The 23,869-nt window shown below is 36.0% G+C and overlaps 1 protein-coding gene across 15 annotated transcripts in view; it reads left to right on the top strand.

Annotated features, from left to right (window-relative positions):
- Positions 1 to 23,869, top strand: part of MARCHF1 (membrane associated ring-CH-type finger 1) — an 861,947-nt gene that overhangs the window by 217,004 nt on the left and 621,074 nt on the right. For 4 of the 15 annotated variants that reach the window (XM_078069404.1, XM_078069400.1, XM_078069394.1 and 1 more), the window contains exon 2: positions 21,070 to 21,375. The exons of 10 other annotated variants lie outside the window; for them this stretch is intronic. The gene's annotated coding sequence lies outside the window, so the exon portion shown is untranslated. The remainder of the gene's footprint in view (positions 1 to 21,069; positions 21,376 to 23,869) is intronic. One more of the 15 variants, XM_078069395.1, reaches the window with a different exon arrangement.

Below are 23,869 nucleotides of genomic sequence, written 5' to 3'. Positions count from 1 at the left end.
CAGAGCCAGAGAGGGAACACAAGCAGGGGGAGTGGGAGAGGTTGAAGCAGACTCCCCGCTGAGGAGGGAGCCCGATGCGGGGCTCCATCCCAGGACCCTGAGATCATTCCCCGAGCCGAAGGCAGACACCTAATGACTGAGCCACCCAGGTGTCCCTAATGATGATTAAAAAAAAAAGATTTATTTATTTATTTTAGAGAGAGAGAGTGTGTGCACACATGCGCACATATGAGGGGGTTGGGCAGCAGAGGGAGAGGGAGAGAATCTCATGCAGACTCCCTGCTGAGCACAGAGTGTGATGACTCAGGGCTGGATCTCACAACCCGAGATCATGACCTGAGCCAAAATCAAAAGTTGGACGCTTAACTGACTGAGCCACCCAGGCGACCCCTATTGATGATTTTAGATTAAATGATTATACTTTTAATTTCTTAAAGTTCTGTTTGATTCCTTATCAAATTTGTTTGATAATTTATTATAGTCTGGTTTTCATTCATGTTTTATCTTCTTGTTTTATGTCTTGGCATGTACAAAACCTATTTCTTTTACATGCTGTCTGATTACTCCTGTATTTGAAGTCTTCATGAGTCTGATTTGCTGATAGTTGTTTCTTGCCTCTTGCTTATGCTTTGTTTCTTTTAGTGTTTTGTGGTTTTTTGAATGTGAGTTCATATATCTTAGAATTTAATTTATGGAAATTTTCTGAGTCCTGGGAATAAGATAGTTTCCAACAAAGGATTGATTTTTTTCTCCACCACATCCTTTAGTGAATCAAGGGTCACTATAAATTAAAACATTATTGGAATTTGGGCCATGTGAGGGATAATTCATGATTATTACTAATTATGAGCAGCCAGGTAGGTATATCTAATTCATCTTTATAAAACTCTGTTTTTAATCATTTGGTGTTCTGGATCTGTAGAGTGGATTTCTTTTTTTAAATAATCTACCTGGGAGAGGCTCTAGGCTTTGTCTCTTAGGCTTTAAGTTAGGCTAACATCAAGTCAAGTTTACGAGGCCTAATAATTATCCTCAAGGTGAAAGCTGTCATCAGTGTTTCACTCTTACTTCTACCTTCACTTAGGTGTTGGCCTTAGTAATATTTATTATTATGATTATGATTATTATTGTTACTTTAACATCTTGTGGAGAGATTTAAGAATATGCTTCCCTAAATCTTATATAGCATTCATAATTATTTTAGTTGAATAGTCATTTAGTGCATCTTATTAGTGAAACTGCTAGAAACAGTAGGCATCATCTTATTCTTATCCTTTTGTCATTTTGTATTAGGTATTTTTTTTTTTTTTAAGAGCACAGAGTCAATTTTGCTTTTATTAAATCTGAGATTTCATGCCTTTATTTGCATGGTCTGTCTTTTCTCTTGTTACATGCTCTCAGATCTTTAAAATTCTTTACTTGGGTTATTCTTTAAAAGTTTTATGGAGAAGGTAACCCTTAAGCTTAATTGTGATGAAGACATACCTGTCAGTTGGGGTTCTATAGTGAGAGAAGGAAAGAACATGAGCTGTCACGGGCTGAATACATATGTTCATTTTGGGTCACGCTATTTCCTTTATTTTAAAAGCATATAAAAATTATATCTAAAGCTTTTTTTTTTTTATGTTAGTTACCTTCCTAAGAAATGTATTTTTTCTGATAATGGATATTTTATGGTTAATTGTAAAACATTTTCTAATTCTAATATTTTCATCAGAAATTTAAAGTCAGATTATAATAATGAAATTTTAATATGTACTTCTAGTAAAATATGAGATTTGAAAACTAATGAAGTCTTTAGAATTCATTTGTAGTTAGGATAGCTGATAAAATTATTATTTTATTCCACTTAATAATAATAAAAATAATGGTAGTGGCTATCTTTAACAATAATAATAAAACTAATGGTAGTAGCTATCTTGGGTATAATACTAAGGATACTAGGATTAAGTCCTGACTAAGTAGAAAGGTGTCATGAGGGGTAAATAGTATGTTTCAAAGGCATTTTACAGTCCAAAACAATGAATGTCACATATCTACTCAGAGAATCAGTTCAATGTGTTCATGTTACAGATGAAGAATAAGATCTAGAGAAAAGACACAGTATCCTAGAGTCAGACAACTCTTAAGAGGCAGATATAGGGTTTAGCTCCAGCTCTGACTCTCGAAGTTCAATTCTTTTTCTACTTTATCTCTTGTTAGCTTATATATTTTTTCTATCTCCAATCATTTTCCCCAGAAATGTTTCATAATTATTTCATTTACGGCTTTTTCATACCAATGTTACATACTTTTCTGCACATCTATAAAGTATCATGTGGGCTAGTGTAGAAGTTAATATGTAAATCTGTAATGATCTGCAGCATACAAAAGCCCTCTTGATTGCCTGAGGTGAGGAAGGTCTCTATTAACTACTTTACTCATCATTTCCAATACAGGTTTTTAAAAAATCATTGTTCAGGGTCACCTGGGTAGCTCAGTGGGTTAAGAGTTCAACTCTTGATTTAGGCTCCAGTCATGATCTCAGGGTCGTGAGCTTGAGCCCTGTGTTGGGCTCAGCATGGAGTCTACTTGGATTCTCTCTCTAAAATAAAAAAAAGCCATTGTTCAGAGTAAAGTACAGTAACAAAGTCCTAATGAATTTATTTATTTTCCAATTCTTCCTTATTTGTGTCTTTTATCTATATTGTCTATTAAGAAAGAAAGAAACTCTTAGAGAGAAGTCAAAGCAAAAAATAAATTAGATATGTATATATATTTTTTTTAAATAGGAGTTTTTTTATGGTGGCAAAAACTATCTGTGACCATTTATGCAATTTATTTAACAGAGATATGGTATATATTTGTACCATTGCACATAATCCCTAATTCCCAGCAGTTTTAAGTTAATATTTTTTAGCATCAACTATATGTGCAGTATTAATCCTTATAGTAGCTCTGTGAGGTTAATATTTTATTATCTCCATTTTGTATAAGAGCAAACCAAGATTTGGAGAGATTAAATAATTAAGTCATAGTCACACAAATTAGTAGTGAAATGGATTCTAAGTTTATCTGATTGCAGCACTTGAGTTCTTGTCCACAGCCCTATATTGAAAACTGAAGGGTACTAAAACTAGGCATTGAAGATGCCTAAATATTTCAGATATCTAGATATAATATTTCTGAGTACTATGATTCTTGTTGAGACTCAGGTTTATGAGAAGTATCTAATTAGTACATAAATTGGCTGCTGAGTTGATGAATCTTTTCAGAATTCAACTTCATAAACATATGTGAATCAAATCATTAGGTGGTTTCAAAACAATTATCTTTAAAAATAAGATCCACAGTGAAAAGGAAATATTACTGGGGTAGTACATGGCAAGCAGTAGAAGAAAATAAAGGAAGAAATATTGGACAGATTGAAAAAAAAAATCAGAAAACAGCTTATTAGAGTTTGAGTAAAAAAAAACGAAAACAAAAACAAAAACACCCCCAAATTAGAAAATCTAGAAGTCTCAGAAAACAACTATTTATTTAGTATTTTCTATGTGTCAGGCCCTGCACTAGATGGTGAGAATATATGTATCAATAGCATATATTTCCTTCTCTGAAGGAACTGACAAATAAGTGATAAACTCATCAACAGCTAACAATAATAGAATGCAATCAAAGTACTAAAACAATTCCAGGGGAATAGAGAAGTGATTAATTCCATGTGTAGTGGGAGGGGGTGGGGCAGGGCAAAGTGTGGGCAGGGAATGGGGGAAGTGTCTGGACAGGTTTAAGGACTGATTTGGGATCTGATCCTTTAAGGATGACAGGATTTTACCAGGTGGAGATAGGGAGGAACATTTGAAATTGACTGTAAGAAAAAGACACAGAAGTAGTATTTCATGTTTCAGGGAGCAGTATGATAGGAACAAGGAATGTTTATTATTGGAAAGAGTGTGTATTAGTTTTCTATTACTGTGTAACAAACTGTCAAAAATTTAGCAGTTGAAAACAACATTCCTTTTTTTCAAACAATTTTTTAAAAAATTTTAATTCCAGTGTAGTTAACATAGAGTGTTGTATTAATTTCAAGTGTACAATACAGTGATTTAACAATTCTGTACATTGCTCAGAGTTCATCACAAGAAGTGTCCTCTTAATACCCTTCATCTATTTCACCCATTCCCCCCACTCACCTCCCTTATGGTAACTCAATTTATTCTCTATAATTAAGAGTCTGTTTTTTGGTTTGTCTCTTTTTTCCTTTGTTTTATTTCTTAAATTCCACGTATTAGTGAAATCATATTGTATTTGTCTTTCACTGACAGACTTATTTCACTTAGCATTATACCCTCTAGGTCCATCCTTGTTGCAAATGGCAGGCTTTCATTCTTCTTTATGGCTGAGTAATATTCCATTGTGTATGTATACCACATCTTCTTTATCTGTTCATCTATTGATGGACGCTTGGGCTGCTTCCATAATTTAGCTATTGTAAATAGTGTAGCAGTAAACATAGGGGTGCATATATCTTTCCAAATTATTGTTTTTGTATTCTTTGGGTAATAATCCGATAGTGGAATTACTAGATCATATGGAGGTTTTATTTTTTTTTTAAGGAAGCTCCATACTGTTGTTCACAGTGACTGTACTAGTTTGCATTACCACCAACAGTGTATGAGCGTTCCTTTTTTTTCCACATCCTTTCCAGCTCTTGTTGTTTCTTGTGTTTTTGATTTTAGCCATTCTGACAGGTATGAGGTAATATCTCGTTGTAGTTTTGATTTATATTTCCCTGATGATGAGTGATGTTAACCATCTTTTCATGTATATTTTGGTCATCTGTACGTCTCCTTTGGAGAAATGTGCCTGTTCATGTCTTTTGCCCATTTTTTAATTGGATTATTTGGTTTTTTGGTCTTGAGTTATATAAATTCTTTATAGATTTTGGATATGGATCCTTTATCAAATATGTTATTTCCAAATATCCTCTCCTACTCAATAGGTTGTCTTTTAGTTTTCTTGATTGTTTCATTTGCTCTGCTATGTGCTTTTTTTTTTTTTAATGTAATCCCAATAGTTTATTTTTGCTTTTGTTTCCATTGCCTCAGGAGACATATCTAGAAAAATGTTGCTGTGGCTGAGCCAATGTGAGAGACATTACTACCTATACTCTTTTCTAGGATTTTTATGGTTTTAAGTCTCATATTTAGATCCTTAATCCATTTTGAGTTTATTTTTGTGTGTAGTGTAAGAAAGTGGTCCAGTTTCATTCTTTTGCATGTAGCTGTTCAGTTTTCCCAACACCATTTGTGGAAGAGACTGTATTTTTCCCAGTGCATATTCATGCCTCACTGTCAAACATTAATTGACATATGATCATGGGTTTATTTCTGGACTCTCTATTCTGTTCTGTTGATCTACATGTCTTTTTTTGTGCCAGTACCGTACTATTTTGGTTACTACTGTTTTGTAGTATATCTTGAAATCTGGGATTGAGGTATCTCCAGTTCTCTTCTCTTTCAAGATTGCTTTGGCTGTTTGGGGTCTTTTGTGGTTTCATACAAATTTAAGATTGTTTGTTATAGTTCTGTGAAAACTGCTGTTGGGTATTTTGATAGGGATTGCATTAAATCTGTAGATTGCTTTGGGGAGCATGGACGTTTTAACAGTATTTGTTCTCCCAATCCATAAGCATGGAATATCTTTCCATTTGTTTGTGTCTTCAACCACTTTCATCAGTTTTTCTTTTCATCAATGTTTTATAGTTTTCAGAATACAGGTCTTTCATCTCTTTGGTAAGTTTATTCCCAGGTATTTTATTCTTTTTGGGGCATTTGTAAATGAGACTGTTTTCTTAACTTCACTTTCTGCTTCTTCATTATTAGTGTATAGAAATGCAGTGGATTTCTGTATATTGATTTTCTATCCTGTGACCTTACTGAATTCATTTATTAGTTCAAGTAGTTTTTGGGGGAGTCTTTAGGGTTTTCTATGTGTAGTATCATGTCATCTGCAAATAGTGAAAATTTTATTTCTTCCTTACCTATTTGGATACCTTTTATTTCTTTTTTGTGTCTGATTGCTATGGCTAGGACTTCCAGTACTATGTTGAATAAAAGTGGTAAGAATGGACATCCTTGATTTGTTCCTGATCTTAGGTGAAAAGCTGTTTTACACCATTGAGTATGGTGTTAACTGTGGGTTTTTCATATCTGGCCTTCATTATGTTGTGGTATGTTTCTTCTAAACCTACTTTGTTGAGGTTGTTTTGTTTTATTATTATCATGAATGGATGTTGGACTTTGTCAGATGGGTTTTGTTTTGTTTTTTCTGCATCTGTTGAAATGATCCTATGGTTTTTATCCTTTCTCTTGTTGATGTGGAATATCATGTTGATGGATTTGTGAATACTGAACCATGCATGCATCCCAGGAAAAATCCCACTTGATTGCGGTGAATGATTTTTTTAAATGTATTGTTGGATTCAGTTTGCTAATATATTTTTCAGGGTTTTTGCATCTATATTCATCAGAGATATTGGCCCATAGTTCTCTCTCTTTATCTCTCTCTCTCTCTTTTTTTTTTTTTATAGTGTTTTTATCTGGTTTTGGTATCAGGGTAATGCTGGCTTCATAGAATGAATTTGGAAGCTTTCCTTTCTCTTCTATTTTTTGGAATAGTTTGAGCAGAATAGGCATTAACTCTTCTTTAAATGATTGGTAGCATTCACCTGTGAAGCTGGTCCTGGACTTTTGTTCTTTGGGAGTTTTTTGATTACTGAATCAATTTCATTGCTGGTAATCTGTTCAAATTTTCTATTTCTTCCTGGTTCAGTTTTGGGAGATTATATGTTTCTAGGAATTCATCCATTTCTTCTAGGTTGTCCAATTTCTTGGCATATAATTTTTCATAATATTCTCTTATAATCGTTTGCATCTCCATGGTGTCAGTTGTTATTTTTCCTTTTTCATTTCTGATTTTGTTTATTTGGGTCCTCTCTCTCTGTCTCTCTCTTTTTAATCAGCCTGGGTGAAGGTTTATCAATTTTATTGAGCTTTTCAGAGAACCAGTTCCTAGTTTCATTGATCTGTTTTATTATTTTAGTTTCTATTTCATTTATTCCTTCTCTAATCCATATTATTTCCTTTCTTCTACTGGTTTTGGATTTTGTTTGTTCTTCTTCTAGCTTCTCTACGTGTACAGTTAGGTTGTGTATTTGAGATTTTTCTTGCTTCTTGAGGTAGACCTATATTGCTAAAAACTTCCCTGTTAGAACAGCTCTTGATGCATCCAAAATTTTGGACTATTGTGTTTTCATTTTCATATGTGTCTATGTATTTTTGCATTTCCTCTTTGGTTTTTGGTTAACCCATTCTTTGTTTAGTAACATGTTCTTTAACTTCCATGTATTTGTGCTCTTTCCATATTTTTTTTCTTGTGGTTGATTTCTAGCCTCATAGCATTGTGGTCAGAAAAGATGCATGGTATGATTTTGATCTTTTTGAATTTGTCAGGAGTTGTTTTGTGGCCTAACATGTGATCTATTCTGGAGAATGTTCCACGTGTCCTTGAAAGAAATGGTATTCTGCTGTTTTAGGTTGGAATGTTCTGAATATATCTGTTAGATCAATCTTGTCCAATGTGTTATTTTAAGCCATTGTATTGGGGTACCTGAGTGGTTTAGTCAGTTAAGCATTGACTCTTGATTTAAGCTCAGGTCATGATCTCAGGGTTGTGAGATCAAGCCCCACATTAGGCTCCACCCTGGGCACAGAGCCTGCTTAAGATTCTCTCTCTCCCTCTGTCCCTCCACCTCCCCCTCAAAAAAAAAAAAAAAAAAATCCGCTGTTTCCTTGTTGATTTTCTGTTTGAATGATCTATGCAATGATATGAGTGGGATGTTAAAATCCCCTACTACTATTGCATTACTATCTATGATTTCCTTTATGTTTCTGTTTAGCTGCCTTATGTATTTGAGTGCTCACATGTTAGGTGCATAAATATTTACAATTGTTACATATTCTTGTTGAATTGTTCCATTTTATGCTTATTCTGTTTGTCTCTTTTTACAGTCTTTGTTTTAAAATCTATTTTTTCTGATACAGGTATTGCTATCCTGGCTTTCTTTTCACTTCCATTTGCATGATAAATGCTTTTCCATCCATTCATTAGGTCTGAAATTAGTCTCCTGTAGGCAGCATATAGTTGGGTCTTGCTTTTTTATCCATTCTGTCACCCTGTATTTTTTTTTTTTTTTTTTTTCAGATACTTTGGAGTAAAACAAGATTTCATTGTTGACAAGGTTACTTCTGAGTTGCAGAAATTCTTCTGGTTTTTCCGTGTACTCCCCCATTCAATCTTGACTGCCATAATGAGACAGACAGAAAGCGCGAGGACACTTTTTTCTTGCATCTCTAGTGGAAACCTTAGCAGCAGACAGGAACTCCTGTATGTTTTGATTAGAGGATTTAGTCCATTTACATTTAAAGTAATTATTGATAGGTATGTACTTACTGCTATTTTGTTACTTGTTTTATGGTTGTTTTTGTAGTTCTTCTGTGTTGCTTTCTTCTCTTGCTCCCTTCTCTCATGATTTGTTGGTTTTCTTTAGTGACATATTTGGGTTCATTTCTCTTTAATTTCTGTTACTGGTTTTTGAATCATGATTACCATTAGCTTTGTATATAGCATCTTATGCATATAGCAGTGTATATTCAGAAGCTTTTGTTGGTGGGTGGGGCCTATAGTCCACTGTTGGGGTTGCAGTTGGACTGGTGTGTGTGGTTTTCTTCTCCTCTCCGTGGGCCAGGAGTCACTTTGGAGTGGAGTGGCCCCTGTCAGGACTGGTTACACAGTCAGGCTTGTGGCATTGCTTTGGATAGGCTCCGGGTAAGAGCATATGGGGGTGGGGGGCAAGTCAACAGAACATGATGGTGGGGTGTGTGGTGTTAGCAAGGTTTGTGCAATTCTGCTGTGAGAGGTGATCTGAAATTACTTTAGAAAACTCCTGCCACAAGGCTGAACGGGGGGGAGGGGGGTCCATGGGGTAGGGGCACATGGTGCCAACAAGGTTCTCTTGTTCTCCCTGAGGGGATGCCTGATTGGAGGGGGTATGTCCACAGGAGAATATGTGGGTGGGGCATATTGGTAGCTAGTGAGTGTTGGCACTTTTGCTGGTTGCCCGCAGGCATCCATGTGTCTATGCTGAGGGGGTGGGAAAGGGAAATGGTGCCTGCTAGCTCCCTTATATCTGGAGAAGTCTCCCAATAATCTGTGCCCCTTCAGCACAGCTCTGAGATTAGTAAAAAAATCTTCCTCCCATATTTTTCAAGCTGCTGCCTCTATGCTGTATCTCAGTGGGGCTGTTTTTAGTGCTTTCTCTTGAAGGGCAGGAACATCACCCTCTTGGCCTTTACAGAGTCTAGCCCACTGATTTTTTTATTTTTTTATTTTTTTCCTTTTTATTAACATATAATGTATTATTTGTTTCAGGGGTACAGGTGTGTGATTCATCAGTCTTACACAATTCACAGTGCTCACCATAGCACATACCCTCCCCAGTGTCCATCATCCAGTCACCTTATCCCTCCCACCCCCCTCCACTCCAGCAACCCTGTTTGTTTCCTATAATTAAGAGCCTTTTATGGTTTGTCTCCCTCTCTGGTTTCGTCTTGTTTCATTTTCCCCTTCTTCCCCTATGATCCTCTGCCTTGTTTCTCAAATTCCACATATCAGTGAGATCATATGATAATTTCTTTCTCTGATGGACTTATTTTGCTTAGCATAACACCCTCTAGTTCCATCCACGTTGTTGCAAATGACAAGATTTCATTTTTTTGATGGCTACATAATATTCCATTGTATATATATACCACATCTTTATCCATTCATCTGTCGATGGACATCTAGGCTCTTTCCATAGTTTGGCTATTATGGACATTGCTGCTATAAACATTGGGGTGCCGGTGCCCCTTCGGATAACTACATTTGTATCTTTGAGGTAAATACCCAGTAGTGCAATTGCTGGGTCGTAGGGTAGCTCTATTTTCAACTTTTTGAGGAACCTCCATACTGTTTTCCATAGTGACTGCACCAGCTTGCATTCCCACCAACAGTGTAGGAGGGTTCCCCTTTCTCCAAATCCTCGCCAATATCTGTCGTTTCCTGACTTGTTAATTTTAGCCATTCTGGCTGGTGTGAGGTGGTATGTCACTGCGGTTTTGATTTGTATTTCCCTGATGCCAAGTGATATTGAACACTTGTGTCTGTTGGCCATGTGGGTGTCTTCTTTGCAGAAATGTCTGTTCACGTCTTCTGCCCATTTCTTGATTGGATTATTTGTTCTCTGGGTGTTGAGTTTGGTAAGTTCTTTATAGATTTTGGATACTAACCCTTTATCTGATATGTCATTTGCAAATATCTTCTTCCATTCTGTTGGTTGTCTTTTGGTTTTGTTTCCTTTGCTGTGCAAAAGCTTTTTATCTTGATGAAGTTCCAATAGTTCATTTTTGCCCTTGCTTCCTTTGCCTTTGGCGATGTGTCTAGGAAGAAGTTGCGGCAGCTGAGGTCAAAGAGGTTGCTGCCTGTGTTCTCCTCAAGGATTTTGATGGATTCCTGTCCCACATTTAGGTCTTTCGTCCATTTTGAGTCTTATTTTTGTGTGTGGCATGAGGAAATGGTCCAGTTTCATTCTTCTGCATGTGGCTGTCCAATTTTCCCAACACCGTTTGTTGAAGAGACTTTTTTCCATTGGACACTGATTTTTAAAATTGCTAGATGTTAAGCCCCAGTGAATGTAAGAACTCACAAAATCTGGCTTCTGGTTTTCAAAGCCAAATGTTATGGGGATTCATCTTCCCTGTGTGGTCCCTCATGCCTGGGTTGCCTCCTCTACCCTCTACCATCTGTGATGCTCCTTCTTCTTGCTAGCAGTGCCATAGGTCCTTTTAGCTCTGGACTGGGTCTCTGCCCTCCCTACCTTCTTTGGTGTGGACTCTTCTCTACATTTAGCCTTAGAGAGTCTGTTCTGCCAGTCTTTGTATCGCTTTCTGGGTTATTTACACTGATGTGTGTGTTATCTAGTTGTACACGTGGGACAAGGTGAACTTGGGGTCCTCCTACTCCACTATCTTCCCTGAAAGTCTGAAAACAGCATTCCTTTTTTGCCTTACACGTTTTGTGGCACAGAAGGCCAGGCATGGTTTAGCGGGGTTTTTTCCCTAAGAGTCTCAAAGGCCTTAAATTAAAGTGTCAGCTCGCCTACATTCTTGTCTAGAGTCTTTGACTAAATAAAGATCTGCTTCAGAACTCCTTCAGGTTTTAGGGAAAATTTATTTCCTTGAGGCTTTAGCTTTGGTGGTAGCTTGCTTCTTCAAAGCCAGAAACAGAGATAGGGTCTCTGCTTCTTCTAGTCTATGATTTCTGGACTGTCTTTTTTTTTTTTTTTTTTTTAAAGATTTTATTTATTTATTTGATAGAGATAGAGGGAGAGCACAAGCAGGTGGAGTGCCAAGCAGAGGGAGAGGGAGAAGCAGGCTCCCCGCTGAGGAAGGAGCCCGACGTGGGACTCGATCCCAGGACCCTGGGATCATGATCTGAGCCGAAGGCAGCCGCCTAACCGACTGAGCCACCCAGGTGCCCCTGATTTCTGGACTGTCTTAAGGGAGTCATCAGTTTAGGTCAGTCTTACCCGGGATAATCTTCCTTTCAATAAAATGATTAGGGATTTTAATTACATTGGCAAAATCTCCTCGCCTTTGCTATGTAAAGTATCCTGAGGAAGGTAATGGCATCCTGGCACTTTTGCCATATTCTCTTGGTTAGAAGTAAGTCAAGGCTCTGCTCTCATGCAGGGTGAAGGGGTTATAAAAGGTGGGATTCATTGGGAATCACCTAAGGCTATGCCTGTCTTTGAGTGGAATGATGTACAAGTAGACAATCTCAGATAGGAAGTTGTGATCTTATAAGTTACAGCCATTCAGATGAAGACTAAAATCTTTTCATATAGCATCCATACTATTTTTCCTTCATAGCATTTTAAACCAGCATGGATATATGTATGTATAAAGTATGATTATTTAACTAATGCTATTAATGCCTTTCTTCTGCCATAAACTGTGAGCTCTGTGAGGGCTGTGGTTTTTTTTATCCCCTTAATCATTATTTTTTAGGCCTAACACAATGCCTAAGACATAGCATTTGTTCAATAAGTATTCATTGAATGTACCAAATTATACTAGAATTTTGGACTTTTAGCCCTATTAGCATACAGAACCAGAAGTTTTTGAAACAACTGAGTGACAAAGTCAGACTATTGCTTTATACATATTAAGTATAGTCAAACTGTGGAGATAGATTGAATGGACAAGGTACGTTATTGTTAAGAGACTATTTGACAAGCTAGGCCAACCTTGTTAACAAATACCAAATTTCAGGGGCTTAAACCAACTTCAGTGTTTTGTTTTATTTTTGTTTGATTTGTTTTTTTAGGTTTTTTTCTCACTAACATCACAGTTCAATGAGGAGCAGCAGGGGTCTCTCTTCCATTCAGTGACTCGGGGACCCAAAATATTTCAGGTATTAAATTCATACACACAAATATGTATATACAAACACATGTGGACAAACACACACACAAACATTCACACACAGACTCTGAGGTTAAGGCTTTAGAGTTAATTAACAGAGTCTCTGAAGCCAGCCAGTATACCAAGGAATAAAATCCTTGCATGGATGATGATGCAGAAGAGTTTGTGAGCTTACACCAGAGGTAGTACACATTAAACCAGAAGTAGTACACATCATTTCCTTCCATGTCATTTTGCCTGGAACTTGGCCATATGACAACCTAACTGAAAGAATTGTTTGGGTAATGTGTTTTGGGTATGTGGCCAGGAGAAAAAGGCAAATGAATTGTTGAATAACTGGTCAGTCTCTGCCACAGTTGGTCTTCCTGGTTGCCATATACCTATTGTATTTTCTTTTCTCCCACAACTAGAACACATTTACCCAATCCCCAAGTAATATAACCCAGAATCCCATCCAGTTATAGCAACTGCTGAAAATCCAATCTCTTTAAGTAATGTGCAGTCCTTCTTATTGGTTACAAATGTGATTATTGGTGTTCAGGGTGATTTCTAACTAGAATAAAAATACAAGTTGTTTGCTTTCCATTTCCTCCTCTTTATCCCCAGCCAGTATACAATGGTAGGGCAATACAGAATAACATCAATAAAATGTCTCATTCAGAAAATATGAGAATGGGAGATACAAAGCAATCACAGCAATGCTGAGATCCTGCTGGGCAAGCATTTGATAGACTCTCTACCCTGGAGATGGGGAAAACTAGATTTTGGTTCTCCTTTCTAAGAGAAATGCTTTTATTCACTTTTCTCTGTGGATTCTGTCTCTTTTCCTGGGAAGGTATTCCCTGTCACTTATCCTTTTTGGCCATATCTGAGCTGGGTATTGGAGAGAATGCACTCCCCAGAGGCTGTTCAGTCTTTACAGTCCATCTTTTGCTAGAGCAAGCTTGTAGTCCTGAAAGGTGTTTTATAGCTCAAACCATAAAAGGCTCTTTTATTCTGGGTTTGCTATTTCTTCGGCGTATGGTTCCTGTAAAACTTAGTAGTAAGTTGGAGACAATTACGTGTGCCTGTATTTTCCTAGACATAATCCTGAAGTCCAATTTATATCTTTATTTCTTTTTCCTCATATATCTCTCTCACCTTAAAGGAGGATACTTTGAGGTCACAAAAGATGAAAAGGGCACATGACATTTGACAGATAGAATCTTGTTCAAAAGAAGTTTGCTGGGCATTTGTTGCTCATGGCCTTTTAAAATTCTCTCTCATACAGTTGCAGGCATAGAAGCAAATGGATTTTCCAACCTTAAATGCTCCAGATTTCTGGGTTTCTTTTCAGCTTGTACACTGTTTTTTTTTCTTTTTTCAAGCTGTACATTGGCCTGTTCTTTGTTGAGCTAATTCTTCTTTTTTTTTAATATCTTGCCAAAGACAGTCAAAGAATTAAATTGCACAATGCTATAATTCTTTCCAACCAATGCCCCTGAAGCTCCAGATTCACTGACATGTGTCTTCTGAGTGATCTCAGGTGACAGCTTTAACAAATATTTTGCTATCACGTAACATGGGTCACCATTTTTTCAGCTTCTGATAACAATTTTATCTTCTGACAATTGACAATTAAATTAATGTTAGGAGTTTTTTTTTGTTTGTTTCTTTGTGTTGGGTTTTTTTTTTTTTTTTACTAAAACCAAACCCTTCTTTGAGGTACCAATTTTTGTACTAGTTATGATATGTCCACTACTGTAACTAACAATCCAAAATTTTGGTCTCCTAACACTGAAAGTTTCATTTTCACAACATAGTCTATAGTAGGTTGGCCAGGGTATGGGCGGTCAGACTCTATCCATGAAAATACTTGAGTCTTATGTTCCTTTCTTCCAAAAGCTCCTTATTATCTAGGGTCTTGAAGGTCTCTTCTGATTCTTCTGGATCTGACCAGAGATGCAGAGAGGGAACATGGCAGATTTTGTGGGAAGTTGTATTTTATTTATTTATTTATTTATTTATTTATTTATTTATTTAATTTATTTATCTATTTTTATTATGTTATGTTAGTCACCATACAGTACATCATTAGTTTTTGATGTAGTGTTCCATGATTCATTGTTTGCATATAACACCCAGTGCTCCATTCTGTACGTGCCCTCCTTAATACCCATCATCAGGCTAAACCATCACCCCACGCCTCTCCCCTCTAGAACCCTCAGTTTGTTTCTCAGAGTCCATAGTCTCTCATGGTTAGTCTCCACCTCTGATTTCCCCCACTTAATTTTTTCCTTCCTTCTTCTAATGTCCTCCATGCTATTCCTTATGTTCCACAAATAAGTGAAACCGTATGATAATTGTCTTTCTCTGCTTGACTTATTTCACTTAGCATAATCTCCTCCAGTCCCATCCATGTCGATGCAAATGTTGGGTATTCATCCTTTCTGATGGCTGAGTGAAGTTTTATAGTCCAGACAGTATATGTCACAGACCAGGTGGTATACATCACTTCTGCTCAAGTTCTGTTGGCCCAAAACTGTCAGATGGCCACATCTAACTGCAGGAGAATCTGGAAGAGGATATCTAACTATATGCTTGGGAGAATATGGGAAATAGTTTTGTGAATATTTAGCCAACGTCTTCCATTCCATTAGAAAGCTCTGGTAACAGGATTAGGTAAGATATGACAAAGATCTAAATTAGGCACTGAAAATAGAAAAGAAGTGATTATTTATTCACTCGTCAAATGTGTACAGAATGTCAACTCTGATCCAGGCAATGTACTTAGGATCTGGGGATTCATTCCATGGTGAATTAGACAGCCCAAATCACTGCCCTCATAGAACTTACATTGCAGTAAGTTTAAAAGGCATCTTGGTGGTTTTATTCTGTGCCATATACGCATGTCACATTTAAATAATTTAATAGGGTGTGTAAATTTAATATTAGTATTAAAAAGCGTGTAGTACATGGTATCTATCTATCTATCTATCCATCATCTGTCTATCTATCATGTATTTGGTTTTGTAGAATACTCTTCTGGGTGTGAGGAATGGAGTTAACCTAAATCAGTGTGTGTCTTTACCCTGTTGTCCCTATGTAACTAGCATATATTCCCGGTGGGTTGGTGTCCAAACCATCTTGAGGCCAGGTGGGTGATAAAGTTGTAGGACCTCAGTGGAGGGGGAAGGATTCTTAGACGCAGAAATTTCATGGAGACCATGTCATTTAAATTGGGCCTTGAAGGAAAGGGAAGAATGGAAGGATGCAAGCTGAAAAGAACATTCATGGTGGAGGATGGTTGGGAATAATTGTAGGAATAGGAACGGGAATAGTGAGTATGGAAACAAATAGGTCAGTTTGGCTGAGGAGAGGCTGCTTGTGGGACAGTTAGATGAGGTAATTTTGGAATTAGAGACTTTTGCTTTTTATATTCCATGTATTTGGTTTAAATTTCCTTAGAAGAGGCAAGTACAAAATTTACAGTCATTATTGATTTTAAGCAAATTTGTCCTCATCAAATTGTACTTGTTTCCTGCCACAAGGGCAGCACCCATCTGATAAGGTGTTGAAATTTGGTAGGAATAGTCTTTTTTAGCCAGTTAAAACACTGACTTATTTCTATGCATGCCACTGATTAAACATAAGTTATAAAGTCAAGATCTTGCCATTTCTTTTGGGTTTTGAATATAATACCACATGCATGTAGATACCAAGTGAATGTAAAAACAACTACTAAGAATGACTAAAACATTTTTCTGAAGAATCATCAAAAAAGATTGGAAAACCTTACAGAATTACTATTGAAGTTGAATTTTTTTTCATATTTGTTATGGATTGAATTGTATTCCCCACCCCCATACACTGCATTTCTAACCCACCGTATCTCAGAATGTTGTATTATTAGGAAATAGGGTCGTTGCAGATTGTAATTAGTTAAGATGAGGTCATACTGGACTAGGGTGGACTCCTGATCCAAAGTGACTTTTGTCCTTATACGATGGACATGTGAAGACACAAACACACATGGAGAACGTCACGTGAAGATGAAGGCAGAGATTGGCGTTATATGAGTGCAAGCCAAGGGATGCTAAAAGTTTCTGATAGTCCAGACACTAGGAGGAGGCAAGGAAGGACTCCTTTACAGGTTTTATGGGAGCATGGCCTGGCTGGCACCTTGATTCCGGGTTTCTAGAGTTGTGAGACTTTAAGTTTCTGTTGTTTTAAGCTACCCCATGCATTGTATTTTATTATTGCAGGGTTAGGAAACTAATACAATGTGCAATGGAATATATCAGATGTACAGAGCAGTTTTTGACACAGAGTAGTTTGCACTGTTTTATAAATTGTGAAGTATCCTTCTTCAATTCTTAAGGAAAATATTTCGTGTTCTCCTGCATAAGGTATGCCCAGAAGTTATCTTTTAAAAATATTAATATAATTACCTTAACATCAGTTTAAAGAACTATTATTTTCCAGTGTTTTTTTTTTTTTTTGATGATTCTTCAGATGCATGTTTCAGTAATTTCTATTCTTAGTATTTTAGTATTGCTTTAACTTTAGATTTGGTTAAAATATAAATAAAATACATAAATATATAATATGTAAACATATACCATAATATCATTTTAACTATTTGCATTTCTAGAATTATATTCTAGTTCTGAAGATTTTCCATTCATGGAAAAATGAATAAATTTATATGTGGGTATAAATCAGGGAAGTAAAAAGCAAATTATAGAAGTGAGAGGCAGCAAAATCATAGGAAAACACCTTAACTGAAAAATGAAAACAATTGACTTCCAGTCTTGTCATCATGCTTGAGTCATTTAATCTCTGAACAAACTTCACTTATTTCCTCTGTAAAACTGGTATAATACTGAGATGCTTTGAAGAACAAATAAGGAGAACATCTCTTCAGCTGATACAGTTCTTGGTGCATGGGAAGTATTCACAATAGTCCTTGTAACAGATGTGTGGCTGTTAGGCTGGAGGATCCTGAATAAGGAAGGCGTATGGGGCACTCTTAGCCTCATAAAATGGCAACAATTTGAGTTTTCTTTTCCCTATTTCTCTATCAATACTACTTTTTCCCCTTATTTTCCTATTGAAGCCAGAGCTAATTTTATTTAATGAGTTCAACAGTAGTTTTGAAATATGTACCAGATATTTTTAAATGAACACTGAAGATGTAAAGACAAATATGAAGTTGTCACTATTTTCAAGAATTTAAATGAAAGTTTGGTGTTAGTGAGACTGACTTGGAGTTCTTGTTAAAAATGTAAAACTGGGGGCTTCACATCTAGAAATTTAAGTTCAGTAGGATTGCAATAGGATCCAGATTCTGTTTTGTAACAAGGATTGTAGGTAATTCTGGAGTAAGTTGTCTATAAACCATTAAAAAAAAACAACAACAAAAAACCTCTGGTCTTAATGATCAAAAATTGATTGAAACAGCCCATTAAATCTTTACATAGTTCTTTATTACCTAAATGGAGACTTAAACATGTATGATTTATTATCACTAACATATGTTTCTTTGACTCACAATTGAAGGATTTAAAAAAACCCTGTTTGGGGAGAAAGTAAGATGAAGAGAAGGGATTTTAGATAAGATTCATTTTATATGAAGAAACTTTTCAGTAGAAATCCAGAGCCTCAACAAAATTGTTAAGTGTGTAGAGGACAGAGGTTAGAAAACATATTTTGCTGCATGAAAATCTTTCCTTCAAATTGAAAAAATTAAATAACACTATATCTTTATTATTTTTTAATATACTTTTTTTAATTAATTTTTTTTTAATCTCTACACCCAACATGGGGCTTGAACTCCCAACCCTGAGATCAGGAGTTGCATGCTCTAATGACTGAGCCAGCCCCTAATAAACACTATATCTTTAGTAGGATTAGTGGAATTTTAATGAATCACCAGAGTTCTTGAAATGTTCAATAATGTTAATTCCATAAAAATCATAAAAATGCAGTTCTTTTAGTTTTATTTTATTTTATTTTATTTTTTTTAAAGATTTTATTTATTTATTTGAGAGAGAGAGAGAATGAGAGACAGAGAGCATAAGAGGGGGGAGGGTCAGAGGGAGAAGCAGACTCCCTGCTGAGCAGGGAGCCCGATGCGGGACTCCATCCCAGGACTCCAGGATCATGACCTGAGCCGAAGGCAGTTGCTTAACCAACTGAGCCACCCAGGCGCCCAGTTCTTTTAGTTTTAGAAAAAGTTTGCTTTGGTTATTTATAATGACCAGGTATGAGATTTTAGGTGGGTACAGCAGAGTATGATGAATTTGGAAAGGTCTCAGGCTCGTAGTTAGGAGCCATGAAGTTAATCACCCTATGTCACTAATTATTTGAGTTAGTTTATCAAGCCTTTAATATATCAGGAAATGTCATTTCTATATCTGTAAAATGAGGAATAGAGGCTAAAGAATATTTAGGTTTTGTTCCATTTCTAAAAGACATAATTCTACATTTGTGATTTTCAAGGTATCCATTAGCACATTTTACTGCGAGACTGGAAATTTATTCTTTTTCTTTAAAATGGCCTATTGACAAGACATTTTCATATTTAAGCATCTAGTTTTGAACTTTATTATTGCTGATATTTACTCCATAAAACATGCAAAAGCAGATGCAAAGTATTATACTGTTTTTAAAAGAGTATTCATTTGTAGAATTTCATACATATAACCCACCCTGTATTAAATGTATCCAGCTCACATTTATGTTAGCTCTTAAGTGGCACAAAATATAATATAGACAGGTCAATAGAGTATTCACACTTATCTGGCCTTTTATAGTTTGCAATTTTTGAAAGTTTTATTTCAGTTAATTGAACTTTAGTTCGATTAGAACTTCAAAGAAAAGGCATGAATATGTTAATGTATTTTATATGCTGTTGTAAATATGTATTTATAACTCATGTTGTTTTATGTGGTTTTTATAATAGTATATGTATTTAAAAAGTTTACATTCATATTAAAAAATAAAACTGTATTTTCAATGCATAAAAGGAAGAGGCTGTTTAAAATAATCTGTGATGGATTTTTTAATTTTTTGATAATTTGTATAAAGCATATTCTGGAAGTCAGCATACTTAATCTATGGCATAAAAATACTATTTATTCATAAATGCTGATCTATAAAATGTCAAGCCATTTTTTCTCAAAGTTGACGGAATTTTTTCTCTGCATGTGAACATACTTTCTTTATTAAAGGAGCATTATATCTCTTTTGTTTCTACATATAGGTGATATTGTATAAATAATAATGTTTGCCTATTTTTCAGCATTTCCCAACTTTTAACTTAACATTTCATGTTTACATGTTTTGATTTTACCTCAGTGGTTCTTGATTCCCCTCCCCCCTTTCCCTATGGGGTACTTGAGGTAGTTATTTCTTCTACAAACTGGAGTACTTGAGGTAGTTATTCCTACTACAAACTAGAAAGTCTTTTAGGTTCAAAGAGTAGAGGTGGTTTCTATTTAGATAGGCAGAGAACAAGTATATTAGAGATTAATGGCTTCATTTTGTAAGTCTAAGATAGTTCGCATTACTGCTTTGGTGGTTGAGCTTTAGTACATATTTGTGTGTTTCTGTGTGTGTGTGTGTTTGTATATTTACAACACATAATCTAATAATTATTAATCTACTAATCTAATCATCTAATCATTATTTTTTCCTAAAATACTAGTTCATATATACTCTATTAAATTCTCTGGAAAGATGGGGGATAACATTTTTTTCCAAATCATAAGTGACAAAATAAAATACTTTTTTAAAATTTAGAAGTAATTTTGATACCATATTGGATAAAGTAATCTCCTCTAAGTCACTCTGGTTCCCATTGTTTTAATTTAATTTTTTTTTTAAAGATTTTATTTATTTATTTGAGAGAGAGAGACACAGCGAGAGAGGGAACACAAGCAGGAGGAGTGGGAGAGGGAGAAGCAGGCTTCCCGCTGAGCAGGGAGCCCGATGCGGGGCTCGATCCCAGGACCCTGGGATCATGACCTGAGCCGAAGGCAGACGCTTAACGACTGAGCCACCCAGGCGCCCCAGTTTTAATTTAATTATACTACTTATCACCACCTGAAATAACAATTTGGTGTGTATGTCTATATGTATGTACCTGTTTAATATTTTGTTTCTGCCTTTTCCACATTCCCACTAAAATATAAAAGCTCCATAAGGGCAAGAATTTTGTTGTTCTTATTCATCATTGCAACCACAGGACTCAGAACAATGTGTGGCAAACGAATGAATGGATGGATTAGAATTATACATGCTAACATCTGCCCACCCAAAGCATTCTTGGTATGGTTGTAAAGGGCAAGGGCCAATAAAACCTGAAGATTTGGGAAGGCCAGGAAAAGTGAATTTTATAAACAAGTGAGGTAAAAATGTAATGTGGTTAATGGTTAGGGAATTGAGGATGTTGGCAAATGAAACTTAGGGTGAGATAGAAAGAAGTACTTCTGGTCTTATTTATTTATTTATTTTTTAGATAAAAGCATAAAATGAAATAATGTGAAAAAATAGACCAACATTCAATGCTTTCTTTGCTGGTAGCAAAGTGGAAGTGGAAGAGCGGAGGCCTGTTCTTGCTATTTGGATGAGCCCTTACGGAAGGTGTTGGAACTGAGTTTTCAGAGCTAATTCCATGAACATAGCAAAATTCAGAAACTGAGATAAGGAACCTCTGACTCTCAATTGCACTGAAATTCTGAGTACAATTTCTTCTGTCTGAGACAAGTGCCATGTGGGAAATCTTAACTTCAGGCAAGAGGACTGTTGCTCACAACATAGAAAGGTAATTCTGTTCTCAGTCTGTCCATCTGCAAAATTTCATAGATAAGAATAAAGCTCTTCCCAAGCAAAGGATATCAATTTTGTCACTACCACAGATGGCATGAGTGGTAGTTTCTATACTGTAATTTTGAACTTATGGGCAAATGGACTTGCAACCAGTCTTTCAAAATCCAGCTGGAAAAGGTTCTGTAATATTTTTATCCTTGGAACTGTCTCAACTTTCTTGTTCATTGTTGTCTTAGTTTTCTACTGCTATTATAACAAACTATGGACAAACTTACTGGCTTGAAACAACTCAGATTTATTTTCATACAGTTTTGAAAGTCAGAGATCCAGTGGGTCTCACTGGGGTAAAATCAGATGTCAACAGTGCATTCCTTCTGGAGGCTCTAAGGGAGGATCCTTGCTTTTTCCAGCTTTTATAGGCAACCCACATTCCTTGCCTTGTGGCCTCCTACAATTTTCAAATCCAGCAGTGGCTGATCAAGTATTTCTCACATCACATCATTCTGATACTGACACTTCTGCCTCCCTCTTGCCATGTAAGGACTTTTGTGATTATATTCGGTCCACTCTGATGATCCAGGGAAAGCTTAGTTGACTAACAACCATAATGCCATCTACCACCTTAAGTCTCCTTTGCCATGGAACGTAATGTATTCATAGATTCTGGGGATCAGGAAGTAGACATCTTTGGGAGACAATTATTCTGCCTACCAGATTTTATATTTTCTTTTTGAAGATTTGGGCTTTTCAAAACACGAACACATCTCTAGAAAGGGGAAAATTCCACTTTCTGTCTGGTTGGAATGGCCTCAGTCTAAGATAGAAAAGAATCTAAAACCTTGTTTACTTCTGGTCAGTTCATTCCTCAAAGAAGATAAAGCTCAAGGCTGATGGAGCAGGGTGAGGTCAGAAATCTCAAATTTATTTTTTCCAATCAGACTTTTCCTGCTCTTTAGAAGAAATGCTGGTTCTCTGTGTGAAGGAAAAAATTCACATCCTTGTTATACATAACTACTTATTTGCAGACACATAGGTCTCAAATAACACTTTAAATGCAGTATTTTTCATACATTCCCTGCACTTAATGGGAACATGTGAACCTTGGGAAAGACTTGAACCAGTGCTTTACATTTGCAAAGAACACAACACTGGGAACACTCCCAAAGTTTTTAGAAAATAAAGTTAATAAAAAATCATTTAAATCACTATTATCTGCCCAGGTGAAATTTAATAATAAGGTTCATATATTTGATCTCTGTGATGGATTCTAAATGAGAATTAGTCTCTATAATTAACTTGCAGTGACATTTCACTTTCTAATTGTGTGCAGGTAAAAATCAACAATTGCCTATTTTTTACTGTTTTTAGCTGTAACTGTTCCATCACATTGTTTTATGAGGCAATAATACAGTGTATAAATAGAAAAACTCTGGGAGCAGATAATTTTTTTTTTTTTAAAGATTTTATTTATTTATTTGACAGAGAGATAGAGAGAGCAGGAACACAAGCAGGGGGAGTGGGAGAGGGAGAAGCAGGCTTCCTGCCGAGCAGAGAGCCTGATGCGGGGCTTGATCCCAGGACCCTGGGATCATGACCTGAGCCGAAGGCAGACGCTTAACGACTGAGCCACCCAGGCGCCCTGGGCGCAGATAATTTATCCTGTTGAATAACAAAGAGATTTCCATTAGTAAATCAGGAAATCAGATTATTTTTCATGTGGGCCAGACCCAAGTGAGACACTTATAACTACAATAAAAGCCATGATTAATGATGTTTGAATGTCAGAAGTTTGAACATTTGACATAAAAATTTATTAAGTATCCAGAAATCCGTAAGATAATCCACACCTTAAACAAGCAGTCTGAATTTCTTTTCATCACTCATCCAACACCCACTGCACTTGGGAAGCTTCTGATTTATCTGACTTTTAAGTATGTCCCAAACTATGTGAATTCATGGTATTCCTTACCAAAAACGTGAATTTTTATTACTGATTTAAATCTAAAAATAGTTATTTTTACTGACATAGTCCTTGAAGCTATTGCCAGGGAACTAACTTTGGAAAACAAAGACAAAATATCAAAACATCTTGGTTAAAAAGGAGAAAAACTCTTAAAAGTTGCCATGTCTCAGAAGAGGTGATATGAATGATAAACTTTTCCAGGCCTACCCATCCTCTACTTGTCATACCATAAAAATACCTTCTTACTGTATTCTCTGTACCATGTATTTCATGTTCTGATAATTTCTGAGATGTCACCTGTTGGATTTAATAAAAATTCACTTCTCAAATGTGAGGAGCTCAGAGAGGGTCTGTATTCCTTAGGGTACACTATCCTTGCCTACCGGAAATTAAATGTGTGTGTGTGTATGGTGTGTGTGACAATTACATTATATATATGTCATATATATGTAATGTATATTATGTATATATATAATATACATAATAACAATTACATATATGTGACAGTTACGTTATTGTCTTTGTC

The sequence above is a fragment of the Halichoerus grypus genome, chromosome 3 (genome assembly GCF_964656455.1).
Source record: "Halichoerus grypus chromosome 3, mHalGry1.hap1.1, whole genome shotgun sequence".
Classification (NCBI taxonomy): Eukaryota; Metazoa; Chordata; class Mammalia; order Carnivora; family Phocidae; genus Halichoerus; species Halichoerus grypus.
Note: the sequence above shows the minus strand (reverse complement) of the source record. Positions and strands in the feature narration are given on the sequence as shown.